Genomic DNA, 27,541 nt, shown 5'->3' on the forward strand with positions numbered 1-27,541 from the left:
GGAGGAGTCTCAAGTATCATTAATATCATCTTTCTGCCTGCTTTTTATATCACCCTGTAAAATGGTCTATTTTACAGACAGCAAGTTCTATTATGGAAGCTGTCCTTTTCTTGCTAGTGTGCCAGATTTTCCATTCCACTGAGAAGCAAGAATATATTCCAATTTTTAGAAGACAGTATGAATTTTGTGATCCCATTGGGCTGTCATTGATGACTGTGTGACATTGGGAAATCTATTTAATCCTTCCTGCCTAAATTTATTCATTGGAGATTACCTCTGAAGATTTTGCAAGAATTCCATGGAATAACATGTGTAAGGGATCTTGCAAAGTAATTGTCATATTGTAGTTTTCAATGCTATTAATTGTTAGGATTTGTAGGTATAGCAGTGGAGAACTTTGAATTCATTATTTCTTATACATTTGTCTTCTAATAAAATAAACAAAAATTATATTCCAGAAAAACTTTTTTTTTTCTTCCCTGAAACAACATGACCAAGAATAGCAATAGTTTTGGAGGAATAGAGGTGAGATGAAGAAAGTTTACAAAGTGAAGAGAGGTCTGTGTTACTTTCAGGACCTATCTACCATCTAGTAATAACCTGAGTCACAGTACATTTAACTTTTTTATTTTGTAATTGTTTAAATCTTAGAGAAAAGTTGCAAGCATGCACCCATGTACCAAATTACATAAGGGTAAAAGATAAAGGAGAAGGCCAGGAAAGACAATTGTTTGTGAATTCACAGCTTCATTAAGGGCTTCCTTTCTTACCATCCTCTCCTTCAATTAGTGGAGAAATAGCCATACATTTGCAGAACACTTTTGGCTGGTAGAATCCAGCAATGCATGCTCAGTAAAGCATAATCTCTAGGCTATAAGATAATCCAATTTCTTATGATTTAAGGTGAGATTTGTTTGAGCTTTGTTTATTTTTTGTTGTTGATGTTGTGAAGCCCTTAATAACAAAGTTCTTCTTCACTGTAAAACCTAACTAGCTGGTAAATCTCAGGCTGACTCAATAACTGCTGAATTTGTGTCATTCCATTTTTAGACTGAAGAACCAACTGACAAGAAAAAAAGCTTAAATTATTTTTAAAGGTATTGCATTACAGGGAATCTTCATCTGAGAGACATGTTGTCTGGTGGACCTATATAATTAAACACAAAATATTTGTAACTCTATATCAAATAATCAGTTACAATGGAGCCATGCTGTATATAAAAGGGGGTTTTGGTTTTAGGAGGAAGCATCACTAAGAGACATGGAATAGCCGGTGGGAGAAGTGGTTGTTTTTGAGAGATTGGCTAGGACTAGCAAGTACCAGTCATCAGGGTGAGTTGATGATCACCAAGGTTACAAAGAGAGCTCAGGATGAGGAATTTCCAGGATCTTAGGAGGATTTTGGGAGAACAATTGTTCTTATGAAGGTAGGCATACACAGAAACCGATTTGTAGGCTCTTGTATTTTCCATGTCCCATAAATTTACTTTATTCTGCACCAAGGAATACTTGAATGTTAAAGATACAGTCCCATCTTGGTGACCTAACTAACCATCATGGGCCTAGGGTGGTCTTTTTACTTTTGCCTAGAAAGCTTTGAAAACATTTTTCAACATAGGAATCTTGTCTTCTGGGATGATCTGAAGCCAGTTAGGTAGAAGTTCTATGCTTCCGGAGTATATTAAATGCCATCCCTCAGAAAAGGGGGTGGTTGTAATCTGGTGTACTGTCATCTTCCATGATCTCCAGTTCTCCCCAATCTGCCAAGGGAACTAGAAGCAGCCCTAGCCATCATGAGAAAACTGATAAAGAAGCCCACATTTACAGTAGATATGTAAGGGTAATGTGTGTGTGGCACACACGCAGTAGCTCACCCACACAGTTCAATCTTTTAATTTTAAATTATCTATATTTGCATTTAAAAACCAGATTTCTCACCACGGACTACTAAATCAGAAGCTCCAGAGCAGGGCCCAGCAATCTATGTTTTATTTATTTTTTTCTCTTTCTTACTGTTGTTCAAGTATACTTGTTACCATTTTTTCCCTACCCCATTCATCCCCATCTCACACCCTGACCCTATCTACCTTTGGCTTTGTCCATGGGTCCTTTATACATGTTCCTTGATGACCCTTCTCCCTTTACTCCCCATTATCTCCTCCCACCTCCCCTCTGGTTACTGTCAGATTGTTCTTTATTTCAGTGTCTCTGGTTATATTTTGCTTGCTGATTTGTTTTGTTGATTAGGTTCCACTTATATGTTCCACTTATAGGTGAGTGGTATTTGTCTTTCACCACTTGGCTTATTTCACATAGCATAATGCTCTTCAGATCCATCCATACTGTCACAAAGGTTAAGAGCTCCTTCTTTCTTACTGCGGCATAGTATTCCATTGTATAAATGTACCATAGTTGTGTTTTAATGAGAACTATAGAGCATTCTGATGTAAACTAATGTTGGGTAAGCATTCTGTTAAAGAAAGTTTGAATGATAGGATCAGAACCAAGTCCCCCAAAAGATTTTCTGCCTTCATTTTAGTTACCCAGGAAATTAATGTTAGCATAATAGGGAAAGGTTGTACCTTAAAGAATAAAGGCTCAGATGCTTATTTTAACATAGAAATAATAACCACTCTCACTTAGGTGATTTTAAAGAAAAAATTATAATCTGAAAAGTTTACATTAATTCTTTTAACGCCAAGATATTTTGAAGTCCTCCTAACTTGAGACTGCCATACTCTCATATTCCAAGTGCTGTGTTTAATAGAACTGTAGATTTCCATCCATTGCAAGTTTTTCTGTGACTCAGAGCATAGCCTCTCCTTACCATATAATACATTTGGTCTGTTTCATTAGCATTCCACAACACAAAGAAGAATCTATGTAATAATGCAGGCTCTACGCACGCAGTCCAAAGAAAGTAAGAATTGTGCTCATAGGTGGAGATGAAATGTCCATTTTCTTAATAGCTACTGGTCTAGAGATTGTTCCTTACTTGGGGAAATTGCCCAAATAGTTTTGCTTTGAGTATGAGATCTTGCAGGGGGAAAGGTAGGTCTGAAATAGGCAGGGCTGTAAAGTACTAGCAAAGACCTTTGGAATGAAACCAGAGGAGAAATGTGTGGTATGCCTGAAATAATGGAGAACAGAAGAGAGAGAAAGAAGTAGAGAAGAGTTGGAAATGTGGGCCAGGTCCCCAGAAGGGGCCGTGTGAGAGGCAACCACACGCTGATGTTTCTCTGCCTCTCTTTCTCCCTCCCTTCTTCCCTCTCTAAAATAAAAAAATAAAATCCTTTGTCCTGGCTGGTGTAGCTCAGTGGATTGAGCTCGGGCCTGCGACTCAGATGATCGTGGTTCAATTCTCAGTCAAGGTACATGCCTGGGTTGCAGGCCAGTTCCCTACAGGCCAACTCTCAGCAGGGGATGCACGAAAGGCAACCATACATTGATGTTTCTCTCCCTCTCTCCTTCCCTTCCCCTCTAAAGATAAATAAATAAAATCTTTAAAAAAAGAGCTGGAGAGAAAGGATTCATGAGGGATGTTGGAGCTTGTCTTGAGGAAGGGACTATTGAAAATTTTTGTAATTAGGTAGCTGGACAAAATTCCAAGGCACCTGATATTAAATTGTAAACTTTTGTGTTACTGCACTGGAAATGCTTCTTCTCTTCCCTTATCCTACTTGTAACATTTTCTACGGACACAATATTTTGTGCATGGAGAACAGTCAAGGAGCTGGTTGGGTGGCTGGGTCAGTTGATGTGATAAGATGTGGGGGTCCGCCAGGCCTTAAGGGGGCCAAGGACAGAGTTCTCCACTGTGAAAATGGTGGACGAACTTGGTTTCTGGTCCCTGGAGCCGGCGGGTACCTTGACACTTTCCTAACCTTTTAGTTCCCAGCCTTGAAGGACATAACAAGGCTCTGGCGCAGGTGTCATGTTCCCAGATGGTTATGAGAACTTCTTGCCCTTGGTAGCCTAAGGGAGTGCACTAACTTTGAAAAACAATATTGTTTCTAGTTCCCTGCAGTCTTGCTTTAGGCTTTAACAGTTTGTATATAAGACAGCTGTTGCTTGAATAAAGTTGCCATATGCCAGCAGAGCTATGGTCCTCTCCATTATTTAATTAAGTCCCTCGCCTCACTTCGTGATTCCCGTCTACCGCAGCGGGCTGCGGCAATAAGAAAGCAGGAGTCAGGAGACAGAGGTCTCTATGAGAACTAAGGTGCCATGAATATGTCCAGAAATCATGCACAAGACTTAAATCTTTCATGAAGTGTCTTCTCCTCACCACTTAAGGAGCCTTCCCTGATTAACCTCCTGAAGTTTGTTCAACTCTCTCTCTGTAACAGCTTCTTTTTGCTCTCTTCTTGCTACTTATAAATCTCATATATTTTTAACTTTTCTCCAGTTTTCTTCCCATGAAAGTTCTGTTCTTCCGAATAGAACTAGAGTATATACTTCACAAGGGCAGAGGCTTTGTACTTCTTGTGTACTCTTTATTCCAAGCACCACTTCATAGTATGTGTTGCTATGGACTGGACTATATACCTCCAAAATCCGTAGTTTGAAGCTCTAATCCACAATGTGATGGTATTTGGAAATGGAGCCTTTGGGGGTGATTAGGTTTAGATGAGGTCATGAGGGTTGGCCCTCACAATGGGATTACTGCTCTCTTAAGAAGAGAAGACAACAGATATCTCTCTCCTTGGGAGTACCTCAGAGAAAAGGCATGTGAGGAAGCAGTGAGAAGGCGGTCATCTGCAACCCACTGAAAGAGCCCTCATCACACACTGACTCTGATGGCACCTTGACATTGGACTCTCAGTCCCCAGAACTGTGAAAAAATAAATTTAGATTGTTTTTAAAAAACTTCCATGGAATATTAAAGGAGAGTTTGAGCTAAACATATTTAGGTTTCTAAAACAAAGAGACAGAAACCTCAGTGGGCAAAAAAAATTGCATTTATTTGGGGTAGTGCTTGTTCATATTCATCATTTTAAGAAACAATTCCACATTGCCAAGTACAAGGACACTCTGTGGATATTGCCTTTTTCAAGTGGATGGAATACGGTGAAAAACTAATTAATGAAAGTGATGGTCTTCTCTCTAAGCCAATAGAACTTTCTATAATGATGGAAATACTCTTAAAAAACAGTTTTTAAAATCCTCACCCACGGATATGTTTACTAATTTTTTTTTAGAGACAGAGGAAGAAAGGTGGGGAGAGAGAGAGAAAAATCAATGAGTTCATCCCATACACACTGATTGGGCACCAAACTTCCAGGCTAAGTATGTGCCCTGACTGGGAATCAAACTGGCAACACTTTGGTGTGTGGGATAATTCTCCAGTCAACTCAACACACTGGCCAGGGCAAAAATATTATTAATCTTCACTGTCCAGTTCAATAACCAGTAGCCACTTGTGGCTATTGCCTGCTTGAAATGTGGTCAGTGAGACAAAAAACAGAAATTTTAATTTAATTTAGAAATATTTAAATTTAGCCCTGGCTGATGTGATTCAGTGGATTGAGTGCTAGCCTGTGAACCCAAGGGTCACCAGTTCAATTCCCAGTCAGGGTACATGCCTGGATTGCAAGCCAGGTCCCCAGCAGGGGTGCAGGAGAGGCAATCACACATTGATATTCCTCCCCCTCTCTTTCTCCTTCCCTTCTACTCTCTCTAAAAATAAATAAATAAAATATTTTAAAAATAAACTAAAAATATTTAAATTAAAAAATTGCTATAATGTTGGACAGCACAGGTAAAGGACGATGGATACTTCAGTCTCATAGCGGCTCCATCCTGTTGCTCACCCAAAAGAAGACATATTTATTGTTCCCAAATGCTTCAAACTAAAACCTTTGACTCATGAGAAAAACAGTCTTCTCACTCACCTTAAATAGTCAATTTTTCTTCTCTGGATCAGCATTTCTACTATCTTGTCCCTAAGAAATTAGGCAAATCAACTGTGGCCCCAATTCAATTCATGAGCAGAGAGTGTATATAAAAAAGGTCTGGGTTCATTATAATCAGAACTTGCTTTCAAAATCTATATATCCTGCTACAATGACCTTGAGACTTTGACACAGTTCAAAAAGCTCTCCAACCCAAGGACCATAAAAATAAGTCATGAATATCCAAGGCAACTGTCTTGGACCCTTTGCAATTCATCTCCAATGGCTGCCATTTTGTCTAGCTCTTGGACCCTTTATTCTTCTCATATTTATGTGCTCTTCTCTCTTTGATTTTCTAATCCAGAAGCTCACAAACTTGCTCTCCCACTGGTGTCATATAACTTTACAAATAAGTGAGAGGAGTTGGGTGTAAACACTAAGAAGTGTTATGGATAAAAGCTCATGAGCCATCTAATAGCTCATGACTACCAATGCCAGTAACTTGTTGCTATGGAGGAGTGTGGACCCAGGTTGATAGATATTTTAATTATTCAAGAGAAACTAGTATTGTGAATTTTATATAATATTTCCCAATTTGTACATGTTGACAACTCATTTCAAATGATTACAAGTTAGTGCTTGATCCAAATGAGCCACAGAAAGTGTAGCATAGAGCTTAGAATTCCAGTCTCTAAGACTCTCAAGTTTTCATCCCAGAATCCTGCATTTCTCCACTGAGTGACCATGGCCAAGTGGTTTAACCTCTCTGAGATTCATTTCCTCATTTGTAAAATGGGAAGAGTAATAATCTCCACCCTCCAAGTTGTGGTGAATATGAAATTCATTAATATGTAATAATATATAAGTCACTTAGAGGCATGTCAAGCACACAGTAGGTATTATACAAGTGTTGGCTACTGTTATGAAGCATGTAGGTTGGTTTTGATCCCTGAGGCATTTTGTATCCTCTGATGTAGGGACTTTAGATTTTTATTTTTTAATGCTCCTGGTTGTTCTGGAAATATACTCCACCTGCCTGGTGTCCTGGCCAGGGGTAAAGAGGTTGGACATCTGGTATGAATCATTTCATGGCCATATCTGAACCCCATTGTTCAGGCCTCCTGTGTCCTGAGCCTGTTGACCATTTAATCAGTTCCATAGTAAAGACTCCACCATCCAGTCCCTCAGGACCCAAATTTTTGTCCCCAGGTCGTTAATGAGATGTCCTCAACTCTGTGGCAGTTCTCAAGTTTCCTCTACTCATGCATGTTTCTTTCCTAGACTTGGAACTTGACTCCTGCATAGGTTTTTCCATCCTTATACCTTCTGCCCTTAGTTTACCATATCAATCTATCTCAGCCCACCTCTATCTAAGCTATGACTAGAGCAAGAGTTAAGTCATTAAGGGGATATGCTCACCTTATGGGTTTCTTTAATCCCATAGTTTAGAATCTCTGATCCCAGTTAAGTCAACTTCTCCAACCTTCCATTTTCAACATAATATCCCTTTGCTAGCTACATACATACACAGTATTGTACAAACATCAAGGAAAATGGGATAGCAACAAAAATGAGTTTTATAAAGACAAGGAAACTATATGTAAGAAAGGCAAAAATATTCATGAAGAAGAGCAGAATAGGAAGGGCAGAGAGAGAGATGCTACTTTTTATATTTAAAGAATTAATAACTACATAATGACATTAATGTACAGTACTAAGGCTACGAATTCTAAGAAAGAAACTCAGCAAGTGTGTATTGCATCAGGTATTAAATGCCAAAGATTATGAACAACACTGGTAAAGATAAAAACAATAAGTATGAAATTTGGAAACTAGATTTGAAACCATGCATTATAACACTTATATTTTGCTTTGAAGGCTACAAAGCAGCCCCCCCCAATTAAAATCACAGTCATCTATATTTACATAGGTCTTCTCAAATCAGACCATTTGCTCTTTGAGGACAAGAACACTGCCTTGCCAGTTTTGATCCCCTTGCCAAGCACATAGTACAACTCTGCTTCACTGGTTCCTGCAATCCTCACAATAGCTCCATGAGGTAGAAAATTGGGTGTTAGGATTGGTATTGACTGTATTAGCATGGAGCTTCCGTAGAAATAAACATGGTTTTTGATCCCATAGAGCATGAGTTAGGTTTGAGCAATGTTAAGACATAGAAGCAAGATGTAGTCATCTGGAATGGCCCTTAAATGGATTATTTAGCCATTTAAGGATAAATGGATAAATTTATTAAATGGATATATTTATCTATTTTGGTTGGCTTAGAGGATGTCAGGCAAGAGTTAAACAACATGAAGAAAACATGGTGTTGGAATAAGGTAAATCAAACCAGTGTTCTCTCCTGTTCTATTGTAATGCTCTGACTGCCTTTGAAAGTACATCAACGTAGAATCATTGTCAGTGATACCTCTTGCCACCTGCCTTGAGAAATGGAGCGCTTGGACACCTTTGTAAAAAATTCTGTAACCCCAAAGTGTAACTCTAGGTTACCCAAAATAAAGCAACAGTAAACTCATTAGAAATGGGCAGCACAGCTATGATCACACTCAGCTTCACCTCATCTCTTGAATTTCTTCAGGCCTTTATTGTTTTTCCATCATGTTTCTTTTGCTGAGGACTCCACCATGGTTGTTAGAAGGCAGAGGAGCCATTAGGAGTCAGAAGAGTGAGAATGCATTGGGACTGAGGGCTTTCCTAAGCAAAGCTACCCAAAGTTTGGTGCAAGAGAAAGTTGAAAAACTGTCAAAATGAGGTTGCTGTCCTGTTTATTTATTTTATCATTGAATTTAAATTAGTTCTCCTGCCACCCCACAGGTAATTTAAATTTGGCTATAGAAAGAAAAAATTATACAAGAGAGTTGATCATTTAGAGCAGTAAATGAAAACAAATATTGAAAAGCAGAAAGTAGGGTTATTTTAAGAGGGTAGAGGAAATTAAGCTTAACTGTATATATATTGTCCAATGCTTGAATTCCTTGAGTATTATGTTTGCTTTTTATAATTTATAACTTACAGTTTTAATATCTAAGCATGAAATTTAAATGTTCCAAAAATGAAGTAGCAGATTTTTGAGCCAGATAAATCCACTGCCATTAGCACACAGCAGGTTGTATGGTGTGAATTGCTAATTATTCATGTGGCTAACATAACCCAAGGAGAAAAAAGAAGGGAATAAAAGAGCTAGAGAGGACTGGATAAGTAAGCTTTGAGTAAGGTATAGCTACTTTACACAATGGAATACTATGCAGCAGAAAAAAAGAAGGAGCCCCTACCCCGACAGCATGGCTAGAACTGGAGAGCATTATGCTAAGTGAAATAAGCCATGCCATGAAAGACAAATACCATATGATCTTGCCTATAAATGGAACCTAATCAACAAAACAAACCAGCAAGCAAAATATAACCAGAGACACTGAAATAAAGAACAATCTGACAGTAACCAGACGGGACGTGGGAGGAGATAATGGGGGAGGGTAAAGGGAGAAGGGTCATCAAAGAACATGTATAAAGGACCCATGGACAAAGCCAAAGGTAGATAGGGTCAAGGGTGTGAGATGGGGATGAATAAGGTAGGGAAAAATGGTAACAACTGTACTTGAACAACAATAATAAATAAATATCTAAAGATCACAAAATAAAAAAAACAACAACCTGGAAATAAATGAGCAGATCTGCCTTGTACGCTCCAAATTTCTCCTGAGATGCTAAACGTTCTACAACTTGAAGACAAGAAACAGGTTGGAGAAGAGGGGCAGAAACTCCTTTTTGTCTTTCTAGGCTTAGTTACAAAAGTACGCTAATTTCTGCACCCTCTGTGAACAATGGGATGGAATCTTATCCAGGTTGGCATTAGGGAGTATTTTTTTTCCTCTTTGTGTTTTGATGCCCATCTTTGATAAATGAAACAATGCCAAATATTTCACTGATTATTTTTAGAAAAAGTTTGTGTTTAAGGACGAGTCCAACCCAAAATGGCATGCTGGTGTCACTTCCTACCACTCTTCTCAGATACCCCTGCATACTGGCTCTCAGAGGGTGTCCCTGTTTTCCCATTGAACAGGATAGACTTTTAGAGCTGCACAGCATCTGAAGGAGCATTTGCTTTAACTCTCACAAATAAACAGAGTACCAGAGAAAGGGAGTAATTCATTTAGGGCCACACAGCTGGTAGGGAGAAGAACAGGGAGTTCAAGTCAGATTTGTTGACACTTGGACCAGGGGTCCTTCAAGAAACTCCTCTGCTTTCCCCCTCCCTGAACTGAAACATGTTTCTGCTACATGCTGTGAGGTTTTACACATACTTTCAGTGTTCTAATGAGTAACAATGTTTACAAGACAAATAATCTATGCCAGTATGTGAATAAGGATGCAAGCATTTTTTCTCTTTTGAATAATATGTATTGTTTGTGTAAATACTGAAAAGGATAAATATTATGGTCCCAAAGTTCTGTACCTAGATAACCCCTGTGGATTTAAAAATATATGTACATAACACTTATGCCCTGGCCAGGTGGCTTGGTTGGGGCATTATCCTGAGCACCAAAAGGTTGTAGGTTTGATTCTCAGTTGGGGCATCTACCTAGGTTTCGAGTTTGACTCCCAGTCAGGGTGAGTACAAAAGGCAATTGGTTGATGTTTATCTCACGTATCGATGTTTTCTCTCTCTCTCTCTAATCACTTCCTCTCCCTCTAAAATGAATAAACATAACCTCAATGAGGATTAAAAAATAATAAGGAAGAAAGGAAGGGTGGGAGGGATAGAGGAAAGGGAGGAAGAAAACACTTATTAAATTCTTATTATGTGCCAGACACTATTCTGGGCACTTTACATATATTAACTCATTTCATTTTCAAAACAATGTTATGAAGTAAAAATTATTCTTGTTTTATAAATAAGAAATCTGAGGCCCATGAACTTCACTGACTTTAAGGCTTGTGCTATAAGCTACTGACTGATTGGACATAGAGAAAGGATTAAAATGAAGAGGGAAGCCTTCTACCATGCCCTGCTACCATCCCCCCAAAGGTTAGGATTATTTTGAGTCTCTTACCAAAAAAAAATACTGCTATACTAACATACTATGAAACTTGTATGTACTACACACACACACTACAGCCCTGGAAGACCCACCCTCACTTAGCAGTTGTTGGGCCTTTGCCTCCCTCTGGCTCAAGTGCCTGGAGCTGGAGATTGGAGCTTCTCCAGCCCTGGGTCCTTTTGTAGCAGTGGGTAAATGGGTGCATGGGGTTAGGATTTCACATCACCATGCAAACTTATACAACCTAAGATAGGAAAATGGTGAGTCATTAAGCTTAAAACTAGTCAATATAGTGTCTGTGCATTACCTATAAATTACCCTTACAGTTATCCCTTGATCTTTTCTGACAGACAAGAAAAAATCTTCAGCTATACCATGTAGGTAAAGAAATGGAACAAAAATTAATATTTTGAAATATCCTACCCTGCAAAGTAATAGGCTAAATATACTCTCCACCATCTTTAGGTATTTATTATTCCTAGTCAACATCTATTTGACTTGTGTTAGGGCTAGGCTGCATTGTCTCAGAGTTGTGGGTGCTATAGATTCAGCACAGAGATTGGGGTCAAGTTCAAGATGGATTAGAATTAGCCACTACAAAGCATATGATATCAAATCATGTGTTTGCCACATTTGCCAGTCTCAGGAATGGCCTTCAAGTGACATGTCCGTTCATTCTCTGAGTATTCACTGGAATCTTAAATGGTCTACATCTTTTCTAAAACTAAAACAGGCATCTTCCTTTCATTTCAGCTAAGAAATTGAGCTGCTAATTATTTTTCCAGCATTATTAAGATATATAATTGACATATGACATTGTGTAAGTTTAAGATGTACAAAATGATGATCTGATATACATATATATTGCAAAATGATCACCACAATAAGGTTCATTAACATGCCCATTATCTCACAGTTAGCATAGTGCATAGTTATAATTTTTAAAATATACTTTATTGATTATGCTATTACAGTTGTTCCATTTCCCCCTTCATTCCCCTCCACCCTGCACACCCCCTCCCACCCACATTCCCCCCTTTAGTTTATGTGCATGTGTCATAAGTTTTTTAGCTTCTACATTTCCCATACTATTCTTGCCCTTCCCCCTGACTGCTTTTGACCTACCGTCAATGCTACTTATTCTCTGTACCTTTTCTTCCTCTCTCCTCCTCCTATTCCCCTGTTGCTAACCCTCCATGTGATCTCCATTTCTGTGGTTCTGTTCCTGCTCTAGCTGTTCTTTTATTTTGCTTTTGTTTTAGGTGTGGTTGTTAATAACTGTGAGTTTGCTGTCCTTTCACTGTTCATATTTTTTATCTTCTCTTAGATACGTCCCTTTAAAATTTCATATAATAAAGGCTTGTTGCTGATGAACTCCTTGAATTTGACTTTATCTGAGAAGCACTTTTTCATTCTAAATGAAAGCTTAGCTGGATAGAGCAATTTTGGATGTAGGTCTTTGGATTTCATGACTTGGAATACTTCTTTCCAGACCCTTCTTGCCTGTAAGGTCTCTTTTGAGAAATCAGTTGACAGTCTGATGGGTACTCCTTTGTAGGTGACTATCTCCTTATCTTTTGCTGCTTCTAGGACTCTCTCCTTCATTTTAATCTTGGGTAATGTAATTGTGATGTGCCTTGGTGTATTCCTTCTTGGGTCCACCTTCTTTGGGACTCTCTGAGCTGCCTGGACTTCCTAGATGTCTATTTCCTCTGCCAGACTGAGGAAGTTCTTCATTATTTGTTCAAATAACTTTTCCACTTGTTGCTCTTCCTCTTCCCCTTCTGGTACCCCTATGATTCGAATGTTGGAATGTTTAAAGATGTGCTGGAGGTTCCCAAGCCTCTCCTCATTTTTTTGAATTCTTGTTTCTTCATTCTTTTCTGTTTGGTTGTTTCTTTCTTCCTTCTGGTCCACTCGATTGATTTTAGTCCCAGTTTCCTTCCCATCACTATTGGTTTCCTGTGCATTTTCCTTCATTTCACTTAGTGTAGAATTTATTTGTTCATCTAATTTGTGACCAAAATCAACCAATTCAGTGAGCATTGTGATTACCAGTGTTTTGAACTGTGCATCTGATAGGTTGGCTATATCTTGATTGCTTAGATATATTTGCTCTGGGGCTTTGATCTGTTCTTCCATTTTGGCCATTTTTTTTTTGGTCTGGTCATACCTGTTACATAGTGAGGGACAGAGCCTTAGGTGTTCACCAGGGCAAGGCAACCCTTGTTGCTGGGTTGTGACGCTATATGTGGGGGTGGGGTCCCAGAGGAAACAATGGTGCTTGCTCTGCTCTCAGATTTCATCCCTTCTGCCACTTCCCACAAGCAAATTGGGCCCTCCTGGTGCTGGTTCCCAGGTGGGTGGGTTGTGTATGTTCTAGGACCCTGTGGGTCTCTCCAACAAACTCTCCTGTGAGGCTGGGAATTTTTCCTGGTACCTCACCCCCCACAACTGTTTTCAAAGGATGCTTTTAGGCTTTATTTCCTGGTGCTGGGGCCCCAGGTTGTGCGGTCTGTCTTGCTGCATGATTTGTCATGTTGCCTGTTTTCACCTTGTTTATCTGCACATGAATATGTGACCATGGTCAGCCAGCCACATTGTGTGCCTCACTGGCTCTGCTCATTGCCACCCTGCACCTGGGGTCTGCCAGCCTGTGTGCCCAGGTTTGCCTCCACTTTTTCTTGCTGGGACCCCATTCTGCTGGCTGCCGACTTCACCCTCTTATTGGTCTGGATGAATGGTTGTCAGACTTTGGTACAATTCAATTTTTTTGTCAGTTCTGGTTGCTTCTTTGTTTCTAAATTTTTGTTGTCCTTAATTTTGGTTGTGTGAGGAGGCACACTGTGTCTACCTACACCTCCATCTTGGCTGGAAATCCATAGTTATAATTTTTAATAGCTATTCTTTTTATCAACTTTCAAATATATAACAGAATTGTTAACTATAACATTAGATCCTCAGACTTTATTCATCTTAGAGTTGGAAAGTTGTGCCTCTCAACCACCTTCATCCATTGCCCCCATTCATGAACCCATGGCAACAACCATTCTACATTCTATATCTATCAGTTTAGTTTTTTTCTAAATTCCATATAAAGGTAAAATCAGGGAGTATTTGTCTTTCTCCAGCTCATTTCACTTAATATAATGCCCTCAAGGATTATTCATGTCATTGGAAATGGCAAGGTTTCCTTTTCTATGACTGAATAATATTCCATTATATGAGGTCTGTTCAGAGAAAGTTCAGCCATTTTTAATATAACCAGAATGACTTGTGTGGCATCAATGTAACCTGGAAATCAAGGAGAGTGGACTGGAATGTGCATGTATGAACAATGATGACTTCATTGTATTAGTCAGTGGGGGGTGGTAGATGCTGTTGACTGAGCATGTGTACTGTGTGGCTGTCACACTCAAAATGACTGAGCGAGCACAGCCATGAATCTACATCAAATTTTGTGTTAAGCTAGAACATTCCTCTGCAGAAACTATTTGGATGATTCTGAAGGCTGCAGCTATGGGAAGCTGGTGATTTTCAGCTTCATCATGACAACACCCTAACTCAGGTATCATGTCTTGTGCAGAGTTTTTTTGCAAAACATCTGTTTATGAAACCCAAGAAGGGTTTCAGAAAACCCATGGGTGCTGGTCCTGGCTGGATGCTACTCCAGACTCAAAGTGGTCATCATAAAGAACATTGATGATGGCATGTCAGACCACTCCTACAACCATGCTCTGGTGGCTGGAATTAACCACTATCGCTACAAAGTGACAGCTGTCAGGGCCAAAACGAAAATCGTTAAGTCTAAGATCAAGTCTTTCGTGAAAGTTTATAACTACAATCACCTCATGCTCACAAGGTACTTTGTGGATATCCCCTTTGGACAAAACTGTCATCAACAAGGACATCTTCAGAGACCCTGCTCTGAAACACAAGGCCTGACAGGAGGCCAAGGTCAAGTTCAAAGAGAGGTACAAGACTAGCCAGAACAAATGTTTCTTCCAGAAGCTGTGGTTTTAGATCTTTTTTGTTTTAGTCATTAAAAAATGTCCAGGTGACTCAGCCCCCCTACAGCCCAGATTTGGTGCCCTGTAACTTCTGGCTTTTCCCAAAACAAAAATCACCTTTGAAAGAAAGAGATTTCAGACTGTGGATTAAATTTAGGAAAATGTGACAAGGCAGCTGATGGTCATTTCAACAAAGAATTTTGAAGAGTGTTTTAAACAGTGGAAGAGACACTGGAAAAACTGTGTGAGGTCCCAAGGTGACTGCTTTGAAGGGGTCTGAGGTATCATTGTCCTATGTACAATTTTTCTTGTATCTTTTAAAATAAATGTTTGTATCTTTCATATTGCATGACTGGACAATTTCTGGACATATCTCATATATGTGCATGTATGCATTTGTATGTATGTATGTATGTATGTATATATATATATATATATATATATATATATATATATATATATATANATGCATTTGTATGTATGTATATATATATATATATATATATACATATATATATATATATATATATATACATATTTTACATTTTTTGCTTATTTACCTAACAATGAACACAGGTTTTCCACTCCTTTGCTATTATGAATAATGCTGCAATGAATAGAGGGGTGCAAATATATATTAAAGATAGTGATTTCATTTCCTTTGGATAAATATGTAGAAGTAAAACTGCTGGATCATATGGTAATTCCATTTTTAATTTCTGAATAATCTCCATACTATTTTCTACAGTGGCTATATCAATTTACATTCCTACTAAGAGTGCACAAGCATTCTCTTTTCCTTCATCCTCACCAGCACTTATTATTTTTGTCTTTTTGGTAGTAGCCATCCTATTGTGTGTGAGTCAATATCTCATTGTGATTTTGATTTGCATTTCTCTGCTGTCAAACATCTTTGCATGTACTTGTTAGCCATTCATGTATCTTTGGGGGAAAATGTCTATTCATATCTGTTGTCCATTTTCTACTTGGATTATTTAGGGTTATTTTGGTATTGAATTGTATACATTTTTAAATATATTTTTATATTAACTCCTAATCAGATATATTATTTGTAAATACTGTCTCCCATCCCATAGATTGACTTTTTTCATTTTGTTGATCATTGCCTTTGCTGTGCAGAAGCTATTAGATTTGATGTAGTTCCATTTGTTGATTTTTGTTTTTGTTGCTACTAATCTGGTGACTTACCCCTGCCCAGATAAGGTTGCAAGCTGTGTTTAGCAAACTGGCAGGGTTATTTTCTAGGCAACACTGCTAAGTGAGGTTGTTTAAGTTGAGCTCTGCATTTGGGCAGTACCATAGGCTGGACTCTGAGGCTGATCAGAGCCACTTTTCAGGTGCCTGGGTATGTGGAGCCAGGAGCTATATACTCAACAGTTTGGCAGAACTGAGAATTTGCTCCCTTATCTGAGAAAACCTTAGGATGTGCTCCATAGCTGTTAGGCATCTGTGGCTAGTTTTCCCAAAGGGGCAGGACTGGAGGCTATGCTCAGCAGCTGGATGGGACTATAAATTTGCTCCCTTCCCCAGGCAGAGACATAGAATGGGCTCTATGCCATGGGGACCCAAATCAGGCAGAACTACCATCCAGATACCCTGCCTAATTGAAGCCACTGGCTCAGTTCTGTAGATGGGCAGATCCACTGGCTGCTTAGGTATCACTGAAAGCAGGAATGTGGCCCACCAAGGTCTGAGTCCTAGTGTCTCCAAGCCCCCTTCCGCCTTTTTCATCTCTATCTGATGAAATAGACCCCACTGGTCTAGTCCAGTATTTCCTCTAGTGGTTCCTGTGAGGTGAGACATGAGAGAGACTCCTGGAAAGTGTCCCACAATGCTGAAGGAGTGGGTGTCCACTTGGGGCTCTCTTCCCAGGAATCATAGTCCCATGGTGTGCTGTCTGTGCATCACTATGCTGGCCTGCAGGATTAGCAATGCAGCTAGAGGGCAGCTGCTCCTCTTACCCTTCTGGTGCAGTCCTTCTCAGTCTCTGTTGTCCAGAAAATCACAGCCTCAACTTCAAGTGCTGGGATTCCCTCAGTTGTATCTTGCCTATGGAGAGTTGCTAGCTGGTCTTCTTATGGGGAAGACTATGTCTGGAACAACCTGTGTTGCTTCATAATGATGTTACTTCTGGCTGCCTAATATTAGTAGAATGAACCTCATTTTTCACTTAAAATTTTCAGAGGTGCATCATATTCTTTTTAGAAGCTTCCTGGCTATACCAGCCTCATTTGGTCTGGTGTCTTTAAACTATGAGGGTGCTGGAGGAGTTAGCTCACAGTATGAGCTCTTAGTCTCAGCTTCATGGTAGATCTTTATTTTTTAATCATAAAATCTCTCAAACATATAAATCATTTAAGCAATGCAGAAATAAATATGATAAAGGTCTGAACTTGAGTTGAGAATTAAAATTAGAGTAAGAGACTGGGATGCAGTAATATTAAGGTCTGTCAGTGATATGCTTTACTTGTAATAAGCAGTGATTTTGCATTTTGATTGGGCTGACAGAATGCAGCATGAAAATGCAATAAACTAACTTGACCATCAAATAGGAATGCTTCCCCTGGAAAGTTGGCTGTGAAGGTAAGAAGAAAGAGAAATAGTCAGATGAGTCTGCACGGTTGAGGGTTTTTAACATTTTTGTCATTGTTCTCAGTTAAAGGCAACTGGTGCAATATGTAAAAGCTGGGAAAAGAAGAGACTACAGACACAACCGGGATTACATTTACAGATGGAAAGCAAAGGAGAGCCAATCCCTCTTTTGCCCTTCTGTTGTGCAGGGTGGATGTTCCCAGCCTTCTTTAAGGTACCAGATAGAAATCACTCTTAAGCAACACTCCTTGGTGACTCACTGGCTCATTGTCTCATGGCCAGCTCATGTCTTTATATACTATGTCATTTGATCTGTGAACTATCCAGCATATTGAGACTTGATTGTCCATTTTATTGGCTCTATCATTGACCATCATGTGTGGTATTTAGCTTTCAAGATATTTTCAACACCTTATGAATATTCTCTCTATATGAAGAAAAGAATTTGTTCAAGGCAGCTAGTTGTAGGAAAAGAGAGCATGCTCTCTAGAGTTCCTGCAATATGCATTCCCTTAATGAAACCAGACCTGTCCACTTGCACTCATCTCATGCATATCAATCAAAGTGATTCAGAGCTGTTATTTTAATACACCAATTATTTTCTAAAGAAAACAATCTTGCTTTGTATTCAAGAAAATAATTTGTGCCTACTTAAAACATTACGGATTTTTCTCATGGGTTTGAAATTTTATTCTCTTAGAAAGCCATTGTATTTACAAGGCAACAGCTTTGGTATTGCTGCATAAGTTTGGGGCCAAATAAAAATTCTAAATTATTTGTTATAAGTCATTTTCACTTTGTAGGTTTGTCCATTGCATTAACATTGGATTATGTGAACTGCACGTTACTGGATAATTTTATGACCCATAGCAAGAACTCTTATACAGATTAGTAGTATAAAGCTTCATTAAAAAAGAGACAAACTTGCTTCAGGCTATAAAATATGATATTACTTACTTATTGGCTCTTTTTTACTACCACTTTTGAGCTCATTGTCATATAAATAAAAGGTAGTCTCCAATTTTAAACTAAATGATTATTTATATTATTTAAAATGCTATTCACTAGGTTTTAGAAAAAAATTTTGAGTAAAAATTACTCATGGACCCACTAGAGATAAAAGTGTTAAGATTTTATTTTCCACAGAATTTGGAAGTAATGATTAGTTGTAAAATCTATTGTGTAAGAGGAGGGTATTTGGCTAAGAACATACATATAAAGTGTAATTGGTAGATTGAATTAGGTTTAGGAGTGTTTGGAAATGTTGTATGTGTAATAATACTACAAATTGGCAGAAACAGATAAGGTGGCAAAGAATGCACAACACTTACATTTTGAGACAAGAAAGGAGTGATCCAAGAAGTCACTTTTGAGGAAGGGGTTAAGATGCCAACAGAGTAGCACTGATGGAACCCAGCTCTCGTGCATCTGGTGGAAAATCCGGGCGGATCTACCGAAGAACAGCATAATCAACCAACAGTTCCCCAACATTTATGAAAATAGGAGACCAGAGAGTGTGACAGAGGAACCAGACAGCTGCAGGTCGGCGAGGACTCCAGAAGGCGAGTGAGGCCACAAGCGGCTTCGCGCCCCTGGCCTCCTAGGCTGCGGGCTGCGCCTGGGCACGCCCAGGGCAGGCGAACCCCGGCGGAGCGTGAGTACCACAAGAATTGGCGCGCAATGGGGGCTGGCACCATCAGTGGGAAACAGAAGCCCCGTCTGAATCCAGGGCCAGGGTGCCTGTGACAGAGTGAACGCTGGAGGCCTGGCACCTGGTGGGCCAGCAACATACTCCGTGGGAGAGAACTGAGTCCCCCTCCCCGTCTAGGCAGGCAGGTTAATACTGGGCAGAGACCTGTGGGCTTAAGTTAATGTAAAGGGTGGCAACTGCGGACTCTGCGGTCGCCAGCCTGCCAGCCCACCAGCCCCCCAGCCCGCCAGCCCAAGGGATTTAAGAAGGATACTGTCATTGCTGGTCTTTTGGGATTGGGCTGGGCTGAGAGGCTTTGTGGAGAAGTCTCTATTGGAAAGTGAACTGAGGGGCTCTAAGACCGAGGCTTGCCTCCAACCACCCAGCAGCCATCCAGGGGAGGGGTGGGAACACCTGGGTCCTGCACGGGACTGAGAAGGCTGGTGCTGGATAACGCTGGACACAGGCAGCCTCGGTCTGTGGTGTGCGTGACCACAGACCAATCGGCAGCCTGCTCGCGCGAGCCTGCATACCTGCCCTCAGAGAAGCCGCAACCAGAAAAACCGGTTTGGACAGTTTGAAACCAACAAAGGAAGGGTGCTTCCTTTTTTCTCTTTTTCCCCCTTCTCTAGTGTGTGTGTGTGTGTGTGTGTGTGTGTGTGTGTGTGTGTGTGTTCCCTTCCCCCCTTTTTTTTCTCTCTCAACCTCTTTTGTAATTAATCTTATATCTTGTAAACTGTATTGTTGCTCTATCTTTCAATACTCTGTCTTTCATTTATTTTCCTTTTTGTCCGGTTTTAGTCCTTCTGTTCTTCCCAGATTTTCCGCTTATTCCCCTTTTCTCCTGAATTTTGAGTGTGTGTGTGTGTATGTGTGTGTGTGTGTGTATTGGATTGTTTGTTTGTGTGTTGCTTAGTTTTCTTTTAGGTGTATTATTATTATTTTTGCATTATGCTTACTCCTTTTTTTATTTTAAGAGTATCTTTGTATCCCACCTCTTTCTGTACAGGTTTCTTAGTCCTGGCTGGGTATACTGTACTACCTGACAGGTTCCCACTGCTCTTTCCTCCACAGTGTTTTGCTGATTTTCTATACTTCACGTGCTTTCCTTTGCTATACTACCCAAGCTCCATAACCCCTATTTAGACAGATCACATAGAATCTATCACATGAGTGTTGCTCTAATATTATTGTAAATAAGAGCTGTTCTGTACAACAGTAATACTTCATAACACATCTCTCGGACCTTAGACCACCTTACAGGTGCCTGAATTCTATTACTCTATTTACTGACACGCTACACCCAGTTACTAACCTGTACTGTCACCTTACCTCAAATCTGACCACCCGCAACCACACTGCTTTCTAGATACAATTCACAAGCCCCGTCTTCTCAACAATACACTTAACTTATGCCCACCCTTTCCTAAAAGTGGTAAGCTGGGTCGAAGAGCACGGTTAACTCTATACATAGCCTAGAGATTGTCTATTTCTTCTCTGCCCACTGTGTCTGTTTTATTTTAATAACATAAAATAACGTTCTGCTATCATAAACCATTTTGCCTCCCCCACAACTGATCACACACACACAATAAAGAAAGGAGTTGGTGGAAGCGGAGAACACCAAGATACCTGCAGGAGACTGCACCACTGACTTTCACAGGTATCCTACCACAGAAGTTCACACTATAAACCCAGCGAACCAGAATACATCAATTTAAGAAGTGGAGGACAACAAGAAGAGTATCACAAACAAGGGGAAGACAAAGAAGCAATACCCAAATGAAAGAAAAGTAGGAAGCCTCAGAAAGAATGTTAGATGAAATAGAGGCAAGTCAACTATCAGATGTGGAATTCAAAGCACTGGTTATCAGGAAATTCAAAGAGCTTACAACGAGCTACCAGAAACTACAGGGGAGCTACAATGAACTCTCTGCAAACTATACCAACATGAAAAAGGAAATAGAAACCATCAGTAAAGGCCAAGAGGAAATGAAGAATACAATTTCTGAACTGAAGAACACAGTAGAAGGTATGAAGAATAGGATTGATGAGGCGGAGGACCGCATAAGCGAGCTCGAAGACAAGGTGGAAAGAATCTCCCAGACAGACGAGGTAATGGAAAAGAGAATCAGAAAAAATGAGGAGAGTCTAAGAGAAATACAAGACAATATGAAACGTAATAATATCCGAATAATAGGAATACCAGAAGGGGAAGAAGAAGAACAAGGGATAGAAAACCTACTTGAAAGAGTAATAACAGAAAATTTTCCTAAGATGAGGGGAGAGAAAGTCACACGAATCCAGGAATCGCAGAGAGTCCCCAGCAGGTGGAACCCAAAGAGGCCTACTGCAAGACACATCATCATTAAAATGGCAAAACTCCAAGACAAAGAGAGAATCCTAAAGGCAGCAAGGGAGAAAAAGGAAGTGACATACAAGGGGGTCCCAATAAGGCTGGCTACTGACTTCTCAATGGAAACATTCCAAGCAAGAAGAGAATGGCAAGAAATATTCCAAGTAATGAGAAACAGAGGCCTACAACCAAGGATACTTTATCCAGCAAGGCTCTCAATCAAGATAGAAGGCCAAATCAAGAGCTTCCAAGACAAAAGAAGTCTAAAAGAATACGCCTCCACAAAACCAGCTCTACAAGAATTACTAAAAGGGCTGCTTTAAGGAAAGGAAGGAAAAGAGAGAGACAGAGAGGAACACAGGTACATAAATGGCAAAGAATAAGTACCTTTCAATAATAACCTTAAATGTAAATGGATTAAATGCACCAATTAAAAGACACAGAATAGCTGAATGGTTAAGAAAGCATGACACACATATGCTGCCTACAAGAGACCCACCTCAGGTCAAAAGACCACCACAGACTGAAAGTGAAAGGATGGGAACAAATTTTCCAAGAAAATGGACAAGAAAAAAAAGCCATGGTAGAAATTCTCATATCAGACAAAATAGACTTCAAAAACAGGGCCATAAAGAGAGACCCAGAAGGTCACTTCATATTGCTCAAGGGAAGAATCCACCAAGAAGACATTAACATTGTAAATATATATATACCCAATATAGAAGCACTTAAATATATAAAGAAAATCCTAGAGGACCTGAAAAATGATATTGACAGCAACACAATTATAGTAGGGGATTTTTAACACCCCACTGTCAAAAATGAACAGATCTTCCAAACAAAATATCAACAAAGATATTGCAGCATTAAATGACACTCTAGATGAAATGGACCTAATTGATGTATATAGAGCCCTTCATCCTAAAGAAGCTAAATACACATTGTTTTCATATGCACACGGAACCTTTTCCAAGATAGATCACACGATAGGACACAAAACAAGACTCAAAAAATTTAGCAAAATAGAAATCATACCAAGCATTTTCTCTGATCACAAGGGACTGAAATTGGAAACTAACCCCACAGGAAAAAACCAAAAACACCCAAAATCATGGAAACTGAATGATATGCTACTAAACAACAAATGGGTAAAGATTAAAGTGAGGGAAGAAATCAAAAAGTTTCTGGAAACAAATGAAAATGAACTCACAGCAATGGAAAACTTATGGGACACAGTGAAGGCAGTCCTAAGAGGGAAGTTCATAGCAATACAGGCTTACCTAAAGAAAATAGAAACATTTCAAACAAACAACCTAACCTGATGCCTCCAAGAACTGGAGGAACAACAACAGAGACAGCCCAGAGCAAGTAGAAGGAAGGAAATAACCAAGATCAGAGCAGAATTAAATGATGTAGAGACTAAAAGCACACTTCTAAGGATCAATGAATCCAGGAGTTGGTTTTTTGAAAAGATAAACAAAATAGATAAACCTTTAAGTGGGCTCATCAAGAAAAAAAGAGAGAGGACCCAAATAAACACAATCAGAAATGAAAGAGGACAGATTACTGCCGCCGCCCGCGGCAGCAAGGTGTTCGCGAGGTGAGACAATGGACTTAACTTAATTAAAATAATGGAGAGGTCCAAGTGCTCTTGGTGGCAAATGGCGAGTTTATTCAAGGAACTGCTGGCTTATATGCAGAACTACAGTGGCCTGAGAACAATGCTGTTTTACAAAAGTTTGTACATTACTGAAAGCTATCAAGAGGGCAAGATGTTCTCACATCCTGAGAACATTAGCCCACAGATAACAGTGTCCTCATGACTATCACTTCCTTGGAACATGACGCACATGCCAAGACCTTGTTATTTCCTTCAAGGCTGAGAAGGAGAAGGTCCGGAAGATGTCAAGATACCCGCCGGCTCCAGGGACCAGAAACCAAGTCCCGCCACCGTTTTCACAGTGGGGGCTCTGTCCTTGGTTCCCTGCGGCCTGGTGGGCTCCCACAGATTACAACTGATACCACAGAAATAGAAGGGATTGTAAGGAATTACTACGCAGGGCTGTATGCCAAGAAATTTGAAAACCTAGATGAAATGGACAAATTTCTAGAAAAATATAATCTTCCAAAACACAATGAAGAAGAAGTAGAAAACCTGAACAGGCCAATAACAGCAGATGAAATTGAAGCAGTAATCAAAAAACTCCCATCGCACAAAAGCCCCGGACCAGATGGTTTCAAAGGAGAATTCTACAAAGCTTTTAAGGAAGAACTAACCCCGATTCTTCACAGACTATTCTAAAAAATCCAAAAGGAGGGAAAACTCCCCAACTCTTTTTATGAAGCCAGCGTCATCCTAATTCCAAAACCACACAGAGACACAACAAAGAAAGAAAACTTCAGGCCAATATCGCTGATGAACATAGATGCTAAAATCCTCAATAAAATATTGACAAATCACATCCAACAATACATCAAAAAGATCATACACCATGATCAAGTGGGATTCATCCCGGGGATGCAAGGATGGTTCAATATTCGTAACTCAGTAAATTTAACACAGCACATAAACAAAAGCAAAGACAAAAACCACATGATCATATCAATAGATGCGGAAAAAGCTTTTGATAATGTACAACACCCATTTATGATAAAGGTAGTCAGCAAAGTGGGAATAGAGGGAGCATTCCTCAATATAATAAAGGCCATATATGAAAGACCTACAGCCAACATCATACTCAATGGGCAAAAACTAAAAGCTTTTCCACTAAGATTGGGAACAAGACAAAGTTGTCCACTTTCACCACTTCTATTCAATATAGTATTGGAAGTTCTAGCCACAGCAATCAGACAAGAAAAGGAAATAAAAGGCAGCCAAATTGGAAAGGAGGAAACAAAACTGGCATTGTTTGCAGATGACATAATAGTGTACATGGAAAATCCTATAGACTCTACCAAAAAACTGTTCGGGCTAATAAATGAATTTGGCAAAACAGCGGGTTACAAAGTCAATATCCAGAAATCAAAGGCATTTCTGTATACTAACAATGAAACAGCAGAGGCAGAAATCAAGAAAAAATCTCATTCAATATAGCAAAAAGAAAAATAAAATATCTGGGAATAAACCTAACCAAGAAGGATAAAGACCTGTATGCAGAAAACTACACAACACTGAAGACGGAAATCAAGGAAGACACAAACAAATGGAAACACATACCGTGTTCATGGATTGGAAGAATTAACATCATCAAAATGTCCATACTACCCAAAGCGATTTACAGATTCACTGCAGTACCTATTAAAGTACCAATGGCATATTTCACAGACATAGAACAAACACTTCAAAAATTTATATGGAACCACAAAAGACCCCAAATAGCAGGTGCAATTTTTAGAAAGAAGAACAAAGTAGGAGGGATTACAATACCTGGTATCAAACTATATTACAAGGCCACTGTAATCAAAACAGCCTGGTAGTGGCATAAAAACAGGCACACATACCAATGGAATAGAACAGGGAGCCCAAAAATAAACCCAAACCTCTACAGTCAATTAATATTTGACAAAGGGGGCAGTAACATAAAATGGAGTAAAGATAGCCTCTTCAACAAATGGTGTTGGGAGAACTGGATAGCTACATGCAAAAAAATGAAACTCAAGCACCAACTTACACCATACACCAAAATAAATTCAAGGTAGATAAAAGACTTAAATATAAGCCGGGAAACCATTAAAGTCGTAGAGAAGAGCATTGGCAGGAAAATCTCAGACATTCCATGCAGCAATATTTTTACTGATACGTCCCCTAGAACAAGGGAAATAACGGAAAGAATAAATGAATGGGATCTCATCAAACTTAAAAGTTTCTGCATGGCCAAGGAAAACAGTATCAAGATAGAAAGAGAAGCAACAGTTTGGGAAAAAATATTTGCCAATGACACCTCAGACAAAGGTTTAATTTCCAAAATATACAAAGAATTCACACAACTCTAGTCAAAGAAGATGAGCAACCCAATTAAAAAATGGGCAAAGGACTTGAACAGATACTTCGCCAAGGAGGACATATAGAGGATCCAGAGACACATGAAAAGATGCTCAATATTTCTAGCTATTAGAGAGATGCAAGTCAAAACCATAATGAGATACCACTTCACACGGGTGAGAATGGCTATCATAAACAAAGCAATAAACAACAAATGTTGGAGAGGTTGTGGGGAAAGGGGACTCTAGTTCACTGTTGGTGGGATTGCAGACTGGTACAACCACTATGGAAAGCAGTATGGAATTTTCTAAGAAAACTAAAAATGGACGTGCCTTTTGACCCAGCAATTCCACTATTAGGAATATATCCTAAGAACCCTGAAACACCAATCCAAAAGAACCTATGCACCCCGATGTTCATAGCAGCACAATTTACAATAGCCAAGAGTTGGAAGCAACCTAAATGTCCGTTGGTCAATGACTGGATCAAAAAACTATGGTACATATACACAATGGAATTCTATACTGCAGAAAGGAAGAAGGAGCTCCTACCCTTTGCAACATCATGGATGGAGCTGGAAAGTATTATGCTGAGCGAAATAATACAGGCAGTGAAAGACAAATACCATATGATATCACCTTTAACAGGAATCTAAACAACAAAACAAACAAGCAAGCAAAATGTAACCGAAGACACTGAAATACAGAACATGCTGACAGGGTCCAGAGGGGAAAGGGGAGAGAATCACAGGGGAAAAGGGGAAGGACTCACATGAACAAGTATAAAGGACACATGGACAATAACTAAGGTGGGGGGCAGAGATGGGAGGGAGGTGGGGAGCACTGGGGGGGGCAGGGCTGGGAATACAAGAAAGAAAACTGTACTTGATCAAGAGTTCAATTTTTAAAAAGAGAAGTCACTTTTGAGTTGAGCTAAGTGAAACAGGTTTGGGTAAGATAAAACCAAGTAGGTATGACTCCTTTTGCCCCAATTATGTATTTCTCTAGACAATGATAATACAATGAAAAATTCCACATGCATTTTAAGTAAGCAGTAATTATAGGCAAAGCCATATGTGTTCTAGAAAGTCTCACCTGGGGGAAGCCAAGGGAGAAATTTGAGAGGGGTTGCTCAGTAGAAAAACAAATCTAACAAGGGGAATGGATTTGAGTTCTAAGTAAGACAAATTTTTTTGATCCCCATAGGTATAAGAAGCAAATTTGTACAAAAGGTGTGAACTAATGATGTTTCAAAGCGTGGCTTTCCAATTTTGACTGTCTGGGTACAAATCCAGGTTGTATAATAAACCCAGGCTTTTAGTTTTTTTGGTAGTAGAAATGGAAATAGTTACAGTGATGATTGTAAGAATTAAAGGATGTAAAACATGTAAAACAGCAGTTGCTTCAGTAACTCAATAGTACAGTAACTCAATATTTAGTATCATTCCCCAATGGCTTGATCAGTGCAGACATACAATGAGTGCTGAAGAAAAATTGCTTTCCTTGGCCATTGCTTCATAGAAGACACTTGAGGATTAAGACATGATGAAATGTGTGGTTCGGGTGGGTTTTGTGAAATGGCTTGGGTTACTATGAAGGGAGGCTTTTTCACTTGATTACTTTTGCTGCTTAAAAAAACTTTTTTTCTTTTGCTTTTCCCCCCCTGACTAAGGGGTTGGGATGAAGAGATGAGAGCCAACATTTGTTTATTTTAACATTAGTGGTGCCCTAACATACATGTGATTTGACTTTTGATTTTTTTACCTAATATTACAATAAACATGTTGTGTTCCAGATTTTTTATAACATTGACGATGTTAAGGCTTAATATTATGCTTAATATTGATATATGCATAGTAGCCCATTGTTTGATTGTGTCTTTATGTATTTAGTACAACTAAATACATATGTACAACTTTATGTACAACTTTTGTTGT

General features: G+C 39.3%; 1 pseudogene; it reads left to right on the plus strand.

Moving 5' to 3' along the window:
* The window catches only part of LOC118984894 (60S ribosomal protein L27-like), a 62,074-nt pseudogene extending 47,097 nt beyond the window's left edge, over positions 1 to 14,977 (plus strand).
* Positions 14,978 to 27,541: the final 12,564 nt, after the last annotated feature.

Source organism: Sturnira hondurensis, unplaced genomic scaffold, assembly GCF_014824575.4.
Source record: "Sturnira hondurensis isolate 20B ecotype Veracruz unplaced genomic scaffold, ASM1482457v3 Scaffold0003874, whole genome shotgun sequence".
NCBI classification, from domain to species: Eukaryota; Metazoa; Chordata; class Mammalia; order Chiroptera; family Phyllostomidae; genus Sturnira; species Sturnira hondurensis.